This window comes from Hemiscyllium ocellatum, chromosome 9, assembly GCF_020745735.1.
Source record: "Hemiscyllium ocellatum isolate sHemOce1 chromosome 9, sHemOce1.pat.X.cur, whole genome shotgun sequence".
NCBI lineage: Eukaryota > Metazoa > Chordata > Chondrichthyes > Orectolobiformes > Hemiscylliidae > Hemiscyllium > Hemiscyllium ocellatum.
In genome coordinates this window covers 28603368-28617276 of record NC_083409.1, presented here as the reverse complement: position 1 = coordinate 28617276, position 13909 = coordinate 28603368, and the positions used below count along the sequence as shown (strand labels likewise).

The 13909-nt window shown below is 37.7% G+C and overlaps 2 protein-coding genes across 5 annotated transcripts in view; one reads left to right on the top strand and one right to left on the bottom strand.

Annotated features, from left to right (window-relative positions):
* angptl1a (angiopoietin-like 1a) overlaps positions 1-9942 on the bottom strand; it is a 79715-nt gene extending 69773 nt beyond the window's left edge. Inside the window, exon 1 of the mRNA XM_060830100.1 lies at positions 9564-9942. The gene's annotated coding sequence lies outside the window, so the exon portion shown is untranslated. The remainder of the gene's footprint in view (positions 1-9563) is intronic.
* ralgps2 (Ral GEF with PH domain and SH3 binding motif 2) overlaps positions 1-13909 on the top strand; it is a 431788-nt gene that overhangs the window by 337518 nt on the left and 80361 nt on the right. The gene's annotated exons all lie outside the window — the stretch shown is intronic.

Here is a 13909-nt window from a genome sequence, read left to right as displayed (position 1 = left end):
GTGAGAGCTTCTGTTGTCAGATCTTTCATAACTGATTGAATGGAGCAGAGCTCGAATGGAGCGGCATGCAGAATACAAGCAGACGCCGCACCCTCTTTTTCATAGAAAAGTTGCAGTGCAAAAGGAGGTCATTCAGCCCATCATGTCTGTGAAGGCTTTTTACAATTGAAATTTTCCAAAGCTGTTTTGAAAAGAAAGAAAGAAAAGATAAGTGTGTAATATAAATGTAGAAAGTAGTTGGGTGAGTTAAGCAGCAGGGTGGATGGATAAGGTGGCTGATTGTTTTGATGGGGAAGTAGGAGGGAGGCAGGGGATAAAGTAGCTCATTGAGATGGGTAGGGTAGCAGATTAATGAAGTGATTTGGTACATGAGAGGGGTAAGGTGACAGCTGGGTGAGGTGGATTGGGACAGTTAGGTCAGGTCAGGAGTGAGTAAGGGTTTAGTGGAAAAGTTGAGTTGAGGGGGTGTCAAATGAGAGACCGGTCAGTTGAGTAAGGGAGGGGTAGGGGGAAATCAAGGAGTAAGGTCAGTGTGAGTGATTGCAAGAGTGGTGTATTCAGACCTGTAATTACCCAGGAGTTAGACTCTTATTTTTCTGTCTATCCAAGTAATTATATAAGAACAGTCCAAAGTCTCTGTTTGTGACTTTGTTTTTTTAAAGGATCTTAGGAAGCAGGTGAATTGTTTTTCAAATCTGAGAGTTCAAAATTCCAAGGAATTCTTCGGGGTTTTTTTTGCATTGAGATTTAAAAAGATTCCAGAGCACATTTTGGGAGTGTTACATCAGCCCCTGATTGTCTGGAAGCACAGAATTTCTGGATTAATTCACCTATATATTCTGTGCCTGTGCGCTTCCCTCTGCTTCACCTGACAAAGGAGCAGCATTAGCAGCTGCCAGTTTCCCGATCAACAGCAGTTAACCTTTAACTACTATCATTGAATTGACCTTAAAAGAGTCAGAACTAATTAAGTACAGGTATACTTTTACAAATAAACTGCCATGCTGAAGGCTGTATATTGTCTATGAACAGTGCTGTGGGAGATCAGCCAGTATTGCAAAGTTTTTTTTACACTTAATGCAATTTCTGTTAAATAATTTTAAGTTCACTTAACACTCGGGCAATGTCACGTCAAAAGGATGCAATACTGTTTTGCTTTGAGAATATAAAAAGAAAATCTGTCACAGTGACAGAATCATTTTTGTATGCCTGAGATTTGAGCATGCAATGTTGCAAGCAGTGTTCCTTGGTTATTTGTGAATTGCTAATCTCCAATATTTGTTAACCAGAATAGATTTTTTTTAATGTCATTTAAGTTTTTCCATTCCTTTGGTTGCCTTTATCACAAAAAGAAGTTGTGGAATTGTAATTTGTAAATCCACATGTTTATGGGTTTGCACCAGTAAAAATGAACATGAAAAGTCATAAAGATTTGCAGCAGATGAAAAGGCCCTTCAACCCATCCACTCTGTTCAGAAACAACCACCTAACTACTTAAGTCCCATTTTCAATGTCTTACTTGGCTTTACATGCCTTAGCATCGCAAGTACACATATAAATACTTCTAAAATGTTATGAGGGTTTCTGCCTCTACCACCCTTACAAGCAGTGAGTTCCAGATTCCCACCACTCTCTAGGTGAAAAAAGATTTTCCTTAAGTCTCATCTAAATCTTGTTCCCCATGCCTTAAATCTGTGCCCCGCCATTAATCACTCCTTCAATGGACAATGCTCCTTCCTGTCTGCCCCCTCATAATTTTATGCACCTCAATCTCAACTCTCAAATTCCTTTCCGTTAAGGAAGACAATTCCAGTCTATCTGATCTGTTTTCATAATTGAAACTCTCCAGCCCTGGTAACATCCTGGCAAATTTCCTCTGTACCCTCTCCAGTACTATCACATCCTCCTATAATGTGAATTCCAGAACAGATGTGGCCTAACCAATGTTTAATACAGTTCCAGCATAACCTCCCTGCTCTTAAATTTTATGCCTCGACTAATAAAGGCAACTATACCATATGCCATCTGAATCACTTTATCCACCTGTTCTGATACTTTGAGGGATTGGCTTATGTGCACACCAAGCTTCCTCTGATCCTCAGTACTTCCCAGGTTCCTACTGTTCATCATGCAATCCCTTGCCAGATTGGCACAATACACAATGGATGTATTAACGTTCTTGAGATGAAAGAATCTCCAATCTCTGCTTTAGTTAATCTAGGTTAAAAATCACACAACAGGTTATAGCCCAACATGTTTATTTGGAAGTACGAGCTTTCAGAGTGCTACTCCTTCATCAGGTGGCTAGTGGGGCAGGATAATAGGAGACAAAATTTATAGTAAAAGATCTGCAAACCCGTTCTAAGTAATTAAAAACTTAACGGCAGTCTAGGTTTGTTCAGTACACCGCATTAGTTGTATGACATTTTGATCTTTTACTATAAATTCTCTGTCCTATGATCCTGCTCCACTAGCTACCTGATAAAAGAGCAGTGCTCCGAAAGCTTGTACTTCCAAATGAATCTGTTGGACTATAACCTAGTGTTTTAACTTTGACCACCCTAGTCCAACACCGGCACCTCATATCTCAGTTGATCTATATAGGTATCTATTCTCAGTATATGATTGATCTTTGATGCTCTGTGCAATATGAAAAATTCTAAGTCTATTCCTTATATACAGAACTTAAGAAAAAAAGTATTGATACATTGCATTCTTTGTGAAGAGGTACCTAAAATACTCTAGCTAAGTTGAGAGAAACTTAGTGAGACTTGATCATCTTTCTTAAAAGAAAATATATATGCCTACTGCTGTTTTTCTGTACATGTCAACTTTATTTGAATTTGATTAGTGGTGGTGCCACAGCCCAAGCTTCTTCCACATACCATAAATCCTTCATACCATAAATATGAAATAGGTTGCTTTGGTTATTCACTTGCAATAGGAGAGGGAGACTGCCCCTTACTACATTTTGTCATTTTATTTTTGTCAATCTAGGATTTTGTTGACTTGGCAGTTCAGACCTGTACTCTATTAACTAGAGAATGTAATTTGAAGATGCAGCAGTATGTCAGTATGATGTCACTGCACAAATTAGTAAAACATTTACATGGAAGTTGTGTCATTTTGATCTGTCCACATTGTTGTTTAGCAGGCAGAAAATTGATATTGCTAAAGTTGTGCATAGCCTAAAAATATGCTATCCCCTTCTTATTAGTTCCCTCTTGTTCATTATCTACAGGCTGCTCCTTGGAAACAGCATTTAAAAATAATAGTGTCAGACACTCAAGTATAGAGGAGTATGAAAGCAGAAAGTGACTTAACGTTTCATACAGTGTTCATTATGATAACAACTACAAGTAGCAACTCTATTTATGCAACCTTAAGCCAGTCTGGCAGCATTTGTGCAGGAAAGATGTTTCGAATCTACAATGACACTTTTTCAGAACCCTTCCATCAAGTTGTCAGACTATTTGTCTGACATCCAGTCCTGGATGAACGTTAGTGTCCTACAGGCAAACAGTGGAAAGATAGAAGCAATTGTCTTTAGCCCCACCACAAGCTGTTACTTGGCTACAATCTCATTCCCCTTGTCATTTACTGACTCAGATTAAACCAAGACTCCTCATAATCTCAACTCCTGGTTGACTGTGTATTAAGTTCACTTCTCCAAATATTTTCCTTCATAAACACCAGCTACATTCACATCCATTAGATTGCCTGCATCTGTTTTGCTTAAGTTTATCTTAAGCTGAAACATTATTCATCTCCCACCTTGACTATTCCACCGCTCTTATGTCTGGCTTCCATTCTCCATCATCAAGAAACTTCGGCATACCCAAAATTCTCTTGTATACATCCTATCCCTTTTTCAAGGGCCATTTACCCATTGCTTTTTGATGGCTGTTTCAGTTTTAGTTGAAATTAAGTGGTGGTGCCTCAGCCAAAGCTTCTCACATCTTACATGTGAAATTGATTGTTTTGGTTGTTTGGTTGTCACAGGAGAGGGAGCCTTTGTTATAATTTATGTATATTTAATCATATCTTCAAGGTCTAGGATTTGCTGAATAGGCAATTCAAATGGCTGAACGTGGTTGAATCCAGACCACCAGCCTGAGGGACTCGTGCACTGATGTCCTCAGGCTGGGACGATTGACCTCCAACAACCACAATTCGGTATGACTCATCCCCGATTCACATTGACTCCAGTTTTGCAAGGGCACCTTGATGCTATATTTGGTAATACAGCATACTGCCTTAAGTTCAGATCTTCTGTCCATGTTTGGACCAAGGCTGTAATGAGGAAACCCTTGTCTCGCTCCAACTTTTGCCTCTAGTTATTATCCACTTCCTTCACCCCACCATTGACATCTGTACTTTCAGCCATTTGAGCTGTTACACTCGAGAATTTCCTCCTTGAACCACATCACTTCCTTTCTTCTTACAACAGCCTTGACCACATTTCTTTGACCGGACTTTGTCACTTTTTCTCAAATCTTCTTTGGGTCGGTGATAATTTTTTGTTTGAATGTACCTCTGTGAAATGTCATTAGACCAGTAATTAAAACATGCATTTTCTGTCAAGGGTGGCTACTTGTTTCAGGGGCTTCTCATCCAGTATTCTTCTTTATTCTCACTGACTCATTTATTAGATGGTGCATTTTAATAATAACAATAGTACTTCATGTAAGTTTACATTACTTATGGTCAGAACCAGGTTTGAAAGAGTTCAGTAATATCTTCAAGAATTATCAAAATACATTGACTTTAAAGCTACAGTGCAAAATGAAAGTGCAAATTTCCTAGAATCCTTATTTAATTGGCACAGTACAACAGTTATAAATTAAGCACTTTTTTTTTCCAAAATAACTACACACAAGCTATCAACCTAAGCACATCACCTATTGGTAAGGTCACAGCTAATGTATTTCCATCACAAGTGCAAAAAGAAAATAAAAAAAATTTAATCAGGCTTTTTATAATGTCAAGGATTCCAATCTCAGATTTGAGCTTAACATTTCATACAGTGCTCATCACAGTAACAACTACTAGTAATTACTCTATTGTGCAACTTTTTAAGCCAGCAATTCTACATTCATTTCCAAGGAATTTAATATTTGTTAAAATTAAAATAATATGTGAAAGCCACCCACTCCCCTCTTCCTTTGCTACCTCCACATTGAAACTTCTTGTCCCACAATCTTCCTTCCTGTATCCTTCTTCATCAGCCCCCTTTGCAGCCTCCTCTTCCACCCCTCTGCAACCTCCTCCCACCCCACGCACCCGACAACTTCCTTCCCCATTCTCCCTTTTAGACTCTTTCTCTTCCTCCCTCTCACAGCTTCCCTTTTCCTTTCCTTACAACCTCATTTTACCACCCCCTTGCAGCCTCCAACTCCCCACTTTTTGCATGTTTCTCTCCACCATATAGCTTCTGTGTCCCACCAACCTCTCTTTGCAACCTCCTTCCTCTTCCACCACGCCATCGTCCACCGATCCAAGAGCTGGATTTCTCTGCTCATTTGACCCCGACAAAAGGCACCCTAGCAACAGTCTCTTTACTAATGCTTATTTTCTGAACTGTTGTTTTTTCTTCAATCATGGTGTGTTTTTGTTCTGTGTTTTCAGCTACTAGGCTCACTAGTGAACCTTTCAGCAGCAAGCGCAGAAGAGAAACCGTCTCTAATGGCAGAAGCAGCTCTTCCCTAAACTTGTCAGTGCTTCTTGTGAGGATGTTATTGTTTTAATTGGTTGACCCCATGACTTAATCTTCAAAGGTATCTTGATAGTTTTCGGGAATGAAATAACCCATTGCCCCCATGCATTTTGAGTGACACGCGGGTTGCCTTATCACATTAAAATTACAAATACATGTCGATGATTCTATAATTTCCACAATTTGGTAAAAACTTGGACAACTCAGCAAATGGTTATATTACACTGACTTTGAGGCCTGTTGTTGTTTACTAATGAGGTCAGTCTATTTAAGTAAGGTATTTGGCATAAGAAGTAACATGAGGCAACATTTGAGATGGTATGGTTGTGAATTCTAGTTCATAACTGATATTCATTGCAAGCTGTTATTTCATGCAATAAAGTTTAGCTGTAGATTAGTGGGGACATTTAATTGAGAACCTGATACTCCGATCTGAAGTATATCGAGTTCAGACAAATTTGGAGCTGATTACAGTTAAAAACCTACCTGCTTATCATACAAGGAGAGAGGAGGGTTGTTACTTAGACATGAAAGACCCACCTCTGGGCTTGTCATGGAGCCAGAAGGTTTATACATGCTTTTATAAAAGCTCTATGTTACGTCTGTGGTTTACAAATCAAATTAAGAAAAATCTAGGTTATGAACAAGATGGTTCCTTATCAGAACCAGCAATTCTGAGAGACAGGAGTTCTTAAACTCTTATTAAGAATATAGGTTGACCATTTAACTTACAAAAGCAAGGAGTTGTGTTGAAGGTAAGCTGTTTTATTTCCTCACCATGTTGTCATGGGGACAGAATTTTGAGGTATAAAGTTCCCTTGTTTAGCTTATCTGTAGGGGTTGCTAACAGATACAAGCAGATCAGTTTGGGAAGGGACAGAAGCATTACAGCTTTGGTCTTATCTAGACTGCAACTAACTGAGCGAGTGATAAGGAACTTAACATTAGTCAGACCCGCACTCGAGCAGGAAAAATACCAACTTTATCATCCATCTCAAAGAATGCAGCTGACGACTATAAGCTTTATCAAGTTTGAAGCTTGAGGAAGAAATCTATAGTGATTCTCACAGAGCCTTATGGCAGAAAGTAACTGATCAACTTGGAATAAGCAGGAGAAAGCATCTAACAAAATGCTGTAAGATCAACAGCTGTACAGAGGTTGTGGGAGTTTCGCGAGCTATTAGCAAATGGAGATGTTCCTGATGCTAATGAAATAGGACGATAGAGCACTTCAATATATGGTTGTAGAGATTGTGCAGGAAGAAGGACTTCAGATATTTTAGCCATTAGCGCCACTCCTGGGGATGTTGAAACATGTGCAAGTCAGATTGGATACACTTGAATAGTGCTGGAACAGATATCTTCCCAAAGGATTTTGCTTGTGCTGTTGGAGAAGTTAAACTAACTTAACAGGCAAATTGAAACTAGAGTGCAGATTCAGAAAGGGGAGAAAAATGAAAAGTAAGATAGACAATTTGTTAGCATGCTTAGAAGGCAGAGGAAATAAAGTCAGATAAAGCCAGAAATGGCTGCTCAATATTCCAGTTTACTTGATCTTTTGATGAGATAGGGAATACAAGGGCAGGGAGTCACTGTATTGATAGCTGTGTGAAGGAATGACATAGAAGAATAATCTCAAATGCTTAGATGGATTGAATTGAAGAATCAAAAATAACTGTCACTATTGGAAATATACGTTAGACCTTCATGAGAAAGAAAGAGTTAATATGTAAGTGAATCTTTGATAAGAGCAAAAGCCGCAGAGCAGTAATAATGAGGAATTTCAGCAACCCTAATGTAAACTGGGATCAAATAGTGTCAAATAAGAACATATATCTTAAAATACTTTATGGGAAATGTTTTATCCAAAATATGGCAAGTCTAACAAAAGGAATGTTCTGGATTTAGTGTTAAGGACAGGTGAAAGTGATATCTGTTGAGCATTTTGTGGAAATAGACAAAATTCAGTTAAGTTTAGGGGAGTTAAGAAAAAGAGAAAAGATAAACTGGAAATCAAGGTTCTCAACTGGAGAAATATAAAATTACATAAGATTTTCAGGGGTCTAGATGGCCTGGATAGGAAGATATTAATTCACTTGGTTGGGGGATCCATAACTAGGCAGCGCACATTTAGTTAAAGAGGGAGAAGATTTAAAGGGTATTTGAGGAGAAGGCTTTTCGGATTATTCTTTATAGTCCATGCAGCTGTAGGTTCCTTCCATTCTGTAAATTCTGAGAATTCTTTCCATGTAATTCTTGGAAATAAAACCATGACTAGTATAACTTAATCACTTTTGTCTTTTTAAAGTAATAAATGTCAACTTTGGAATACATTTTTGCCATTTACTTTATTCTAGGTTGAGCATGCAATGTATTTTCACAGACAAAGTTGTGAAATGAAATATTGGTGATTCTGGAAATGATCAATACATTCACTGCTGATATGACTAGTCGTTGCTTGCAAAGATGACTGTTACTTCTGCCATGTTAACACAGATGAATTACTCATATCGTGTGACTTAGTGTTTTTAACCTGATGTTCCAAACCTCAATCCAGTTTAATTGTAACTTGGGTGACAATTGTACATTCTTCCTATTCCCACCTGCCCTCTTAGCATACTTTTTTTTATAGTTCTTCCTTTACCTGCTCCAAAAAAAACACTGTGGAAGATTATAACCACTTTTAAAAAGTGTACTTCCTATAAACAAATCTGGCAAGGACATTACCCGCAGTATTGAGAACTAATGCCAGCAGGGCAAGTCATTATGACTCCGTTTGGCCTGTTTTGAGATGCAACCCATTGTCAAAATACTGTTACACAGGTATCTCAACTGAATGTGTATAGTTGTCAACTTATTATTCATATATGCTGAAATTGATCTTACTCAAAAGATATGTAACAAAACCTACAAGATTGTTTTGGACTCTTTACATGAAACTGCCTATGTTCCGTAATTTGACATGAAATGAAAATTGAACTATCAGCAGAATAAATGCCATATTCCACAAACATAATTTAGACGAAAAGAGTCAATTGAACTCGTGCTTTGAGCTTTAATGTTGCTGAAATGAAATTTCAGCGCCCTTTATATTCTATTAGTATTCTACAATGATATGTGAAACTGGCTGCAAGTTGTAGTGTAATTTGGTTTAACATTCAAAACCTTGGCTTCAAACCATTGAGCAGATCATGATGTGAGCTCAGGAAACACATTTTACTGTTCAAGCAGGGGGAAGGTTTATTATTCTGTTAACTAAATCTGTTCTGTCTGGCAATTTTTATCTGTCTAAGAAATATGATATGTAAAATTTGCAACAGCATACAATATGGAGTTCCTTTTTTTGACACAAGTATGTTGGACATTAGAAGAATGAAAGATGCCTGAAGACTTAACAAATACATTAACAGATTAAGTATTATTAGACAAAAATGTAACATTGTTATAAGACCATTGACTTTCTTGAACAATTTTTAAAAGGCATATACTTTTTAGAAACAACTACTACTACTAAATACTACCAATGATTCTTGTAGATTATTTAGAAGTGGAAAGCAAAAGCCTTCTGTCTAATTTAAACCAATTAAATCTAAAAACACATTTCAAAAGGTGTAATCGATATAATCCCTTTATTGTCACTTCTATTAAAATCAGAAAGCTACTCTGAAAGAGTTTTCCTAAATATTTTCTTTATAACCCAGATTAATTGGGATTGCTAACTGAGTGGTAAGATTGTTGTTATACTTTACTTCCAATGCAGTAAAAAAAAACTCAAACTGAAGGAACGAAATAAGACCTATTTTAGTTCACAAAGAAAGCTGACTTAATTTTCATGCATAATACAAACCTGATTCCTTTCCTGTGTATGCGTTGCAGTAAAGCTCCAAAGTCAGATGAAAAGTTTCCAAATGTTTGTGTTCTGGTTGTGGTGGTGTCACATGGATTTCTGAAGCGATAAGTAGACTCATGAATGTCCCACAATATTAAAGATCCATAAGCATTGTTTCCGGATAAATGTTTGACTACATATGGTAATCTGCAGTAATAAATTTGAAGGAAATGTAGCAGAATTGTTCTGTGCTAGAGTCAAATCCGGGTTCTGTTTTCAGTTAATAGAGAGATCGTGCGACTTTTAGCTGTTGCTGATGCCACTGTCTGTGTTGTTTTTATTGCTTCAAGGCCAGACTCTGTTAGATGGTGGGTGTGTAGTTGGTATACACAGAATCTCAACATAAAGCAGACTAACAGGCTCCTTAAAAACACAAGCATGAAGTTTGTAGGATCAGCCCACCTATGATGTCATGGCAGTTAGAACTAATCGAGCAAGAGGTTTTCCTTATTCCTCCTAGGATATACTTCTAGATTCCTGACATAGGCAGATGAAATACGGATTAAATTCTTTGTTGTTTAGACATCTGCAATAGATGTGAACCAAAGGGACATGTCACTGTTCAAAAGATATATTTTCTCCCACATGGTAATTATTCACTTCATCCTGTTAAAAGTAAATCTGAAATGCAGGAAATCAAAAGACACTGTTCACTTTAACTCAGAGGATATTTAATGCCCTGTAATTCTGGCTCAGCATATGAATTACTCACATGAACCAATCATAGTATGTGTAAAGAAGCCACATGGCCAAGGTTCTTGTGTGATCATCTATGATTTATGTTAACTTTGGTAGTTCCTGGTAATGTGTTTTGGACTTTGTTAAGAAAGTTGCAAGTATTTGTGCTAGGTTCATTTTAAGCATCGTTAGGTGTTAACTGTTAACAGTGTTGGGATTATTGATCTCTGCAGTACTTCAGAAATCTGTTTTGTGTATACAAAAGTATCTAATCCTCTCAGTGTCATATTTACTCCTGACAATTAAATGTTTTCTCTTATAATCTTCATTGTACACGCACACCAACAAATATTTTGGGGCTGAATTTCTCTCTTCTGATAGGAGTCAAGACCTGGCATTGCCTTTCCAAATCTGTTCCAAACAATATCCCTCAATCAGAAATTAGTAACAATGAAGAGCAGTTTTTTTACCAAAGTTCCTGATGTCAAGAGGGGTTCCATTTCTGTAAACACAAGAATGTTAATAGTTCAGCAAAACTGCCACTGCACCAGAAGAGACAAGACCACCATTTTATGTGGCTGAAGGACCCTAATGCTTGAAGAGGAGAAAGTGAGGTCTGCAGATGCTAGAGATCAGAGCTGAAAATGTGTTGCTGGAAAAGCGCAGCAGGTCAGGCAGCATCCAAGGAGCAGGAGATTCGACATTTCGGGTGTAAGCCCTTCTTCAGGAATGAGGAAAGTGTGTCCAGCAGGCTAAGATAAAAGGTAGGGAGGAGGGACTTGGGGGAGGGGCGATGGAGATGTGATAGGTGGAAGGAGGTCAAGGTGAGGGTGATAGGCCGGAGTGGGGTGGGGGCGGAGAGGTCAGGAAGAAGATTGCAGGTTAGGAAGGTGGTGCTGAGTTCGATGGATTTGACTGAGACAAGGTGGGGGGAGGGGAAATGAGGAAACTGGAGAAATCTGAGTTCATCCCTTGTGGTTGGAGGGTTCCCAGACAGATGAGGCGCTCTTCCTCCAACTGTCGTGTTGTTATGGTCTGGCGATGGAGGAGTCCAAGGACCTGCATGTCCTTGGTGGAGTGGGAGGGGGAGTTAAAGTGTTGAACCACGGGATGGTTGGGTTGGTTGGGTTCCTGATGCTGTTTCCTAGTGTATGCATCCAGTTGGTCGTTGCAGGAAGCAGTGGAAAGTGGGCAGTTAAAACCTCCTGGGAATATTACACTGGTCTTGCCCTCTCTCTGGCCACAATTTGCATTGGTCGGGGTGGGTAAGGAAAGAACTGCCCAAGAATTGAATCACCTGCTGGTCTTACCACCAGGATTATTCTTCATTTCCCCTTATATTCTATTCAATTTTGATCATGGTTGTGAAAGAGACTGTAGCTCTTAATATTGCATAAATTAAGGAAAAAGATCAATGTTGTGGATATTCAGTAGAATTGTGCAGCAAGTTTACTATAATGATTCTGTTGCAAGTTTGCCTCCAGTTTCCCATGGGGTAAAGAATTATTAGTATGAAAGTTTACCAGTAAGATGTGCCTACTGTAAATCACAAATTCAGTTGTTATTGTAGCCAGTGTTTTTTGTTTAAACTGCACGGTATCAATGCCATCCCTGTTCTATTCCAATGTTTTGATTGTACAAACATGTGAAAGTGAAATGCCTCTCTAATGCCTCTCTAAAGGATAATGAATTCACTATTTTCAACATTTGGTTTTGAAAGCAGTTAATGTTTTTGACTTTGCAGTACATTTTATCTGCATCTATTCCTGAACAATAACATAACCGTATGCATTTGTTAAAATTAAGTTTTCAGATTTTACAGCAATTTTTTTCAATTTCATATCTGTATCAAACAGTGGGCTCCTTTCAAAAATGGTCTCAGGAAATGGAGACACTTCACGAGGCTTTAACCAAACTTCCTCTCATCATATTCTGGGTTCCTTTGCAAATTGATGTGTGAGAAATTGCCTGTGTATTCAATCTCTAAGATACAATTGCAAACTGATGTCAACCAACATATGGAATGCATTTTTAAAATGTAGTTATGCTATTAGCAACTTGTTACACAGCTCAGCAAATGCACTATAATAGTGTTATCCTCAGTCAAATGTTGTGAGCAACTTCTTGCAACCTGGAGAGTAAGCTGTCGAATGAAGTACCTGACTGTAATAGCTGAGAGAAATGTGGGCAAAATGTGTTTTTATTCAACATAACATACTCTAACTTGTGTTACTTCTTTTTATGTGATTCATCTGCCTTTCTTCCAGTTTATTCTCAATATGTGTTGTGGATTCTGAAGGTATCATTGGTACATTTATTTTTGCAGTAGCAGGTTTGCAATTTCTTCAGCTACTCATCATTGGATTCTGCCATAAGAAATTTCAATGACTTGTAGTGGGACACTTTTTTGAAAATAAACACAAAGTAGTAAACACAAATTGTACTGCTAATCATAGTACTGAAGAGAAGAGTTTTCAAAATTACATTAGAATTGTTGCTGCTCTTCTTCCACCACCGTCATGCAAATGCACCCCCCACCCCAGTATAGAGGAGACCCAAATGTTGTGCTTTGGAAGACTTAACAATAACTCATTTCTTAAATAGCAAAGAAATCTTACTGGTCTCACACTTCATCTTTCTTCAAACAGGATAATTATATTATTTGATACCGTCCTCCTTGCCTCAGATATTCAGACCTTTTTAATAATGTTTGTTAGTCCATTATATAGGATACAAATCAAACTGTTTATACATTTTAAAGTAATAATTCTGTGAAGATTGTAAAAGGAAATAACAATTTCAGTTGTATTGATCATGAAACAAAGACTATCTTACAGCATTCTTGAATAGGATCGTGGATTACTTCAAATTGGCTTGTTACACATGCTTCGTAGTTTGGAAGTGTGGTGTCAAATTATGCCAGTAGTAAAATGTGGTTTCAGAACTGTCAAGTGACGCCTGTGGCTGTGTTAATATGTGGTCTGTTTGGTTAGCTTTCCACAGCATGACTCAAGCACCTATACTTTAATTGGTTACACGTAAGAATTGCAGTACATCAGTAATAAGGTTAACCTTTCATATTATTATAGGAGTGAAGTTTGAGAATATGTTTATTGTCTTCTGTTGCCTTGAATTTTTTTTTTGACAACTGAAATAATTGATCTGGCACTGAGTATTCAGTTCACTCCACAAATTTGGCTTGCAATGAATTTCTCATTAACATTTTTTTGCTATAAATTTTGCTGCATCTAGGTGTGAAGGCTGACTTTTGACTCGAGCTTGCATTAAATTGAGTCAAGGCATAAACTTGGTACCAGGTATTTCCTTTAATCATTATTAATGATTCCTTGCATCCTACCATTGGTGATTAATAACTGCTGATTAATGGTTGCAATTTCCCCTCATTTCTGACTTGTTTTTTTCCAAATAAGATGTGGAATTCAGTTTCTTCAAAAGCCAAAATTCCTCAAAGCTCAATCAGTTTTGTAGCATTTCCAATTTGATGTTTTTGAATTCCTTGCAATTCCTTCCTTGTATTTTTCTCCCAAGCAGTCAAATTGATTTTATTTTTCTAATTTGTAGCATGGTATAAAATAGCTTCAACTTTACATCCTTGTAAAGTGGAA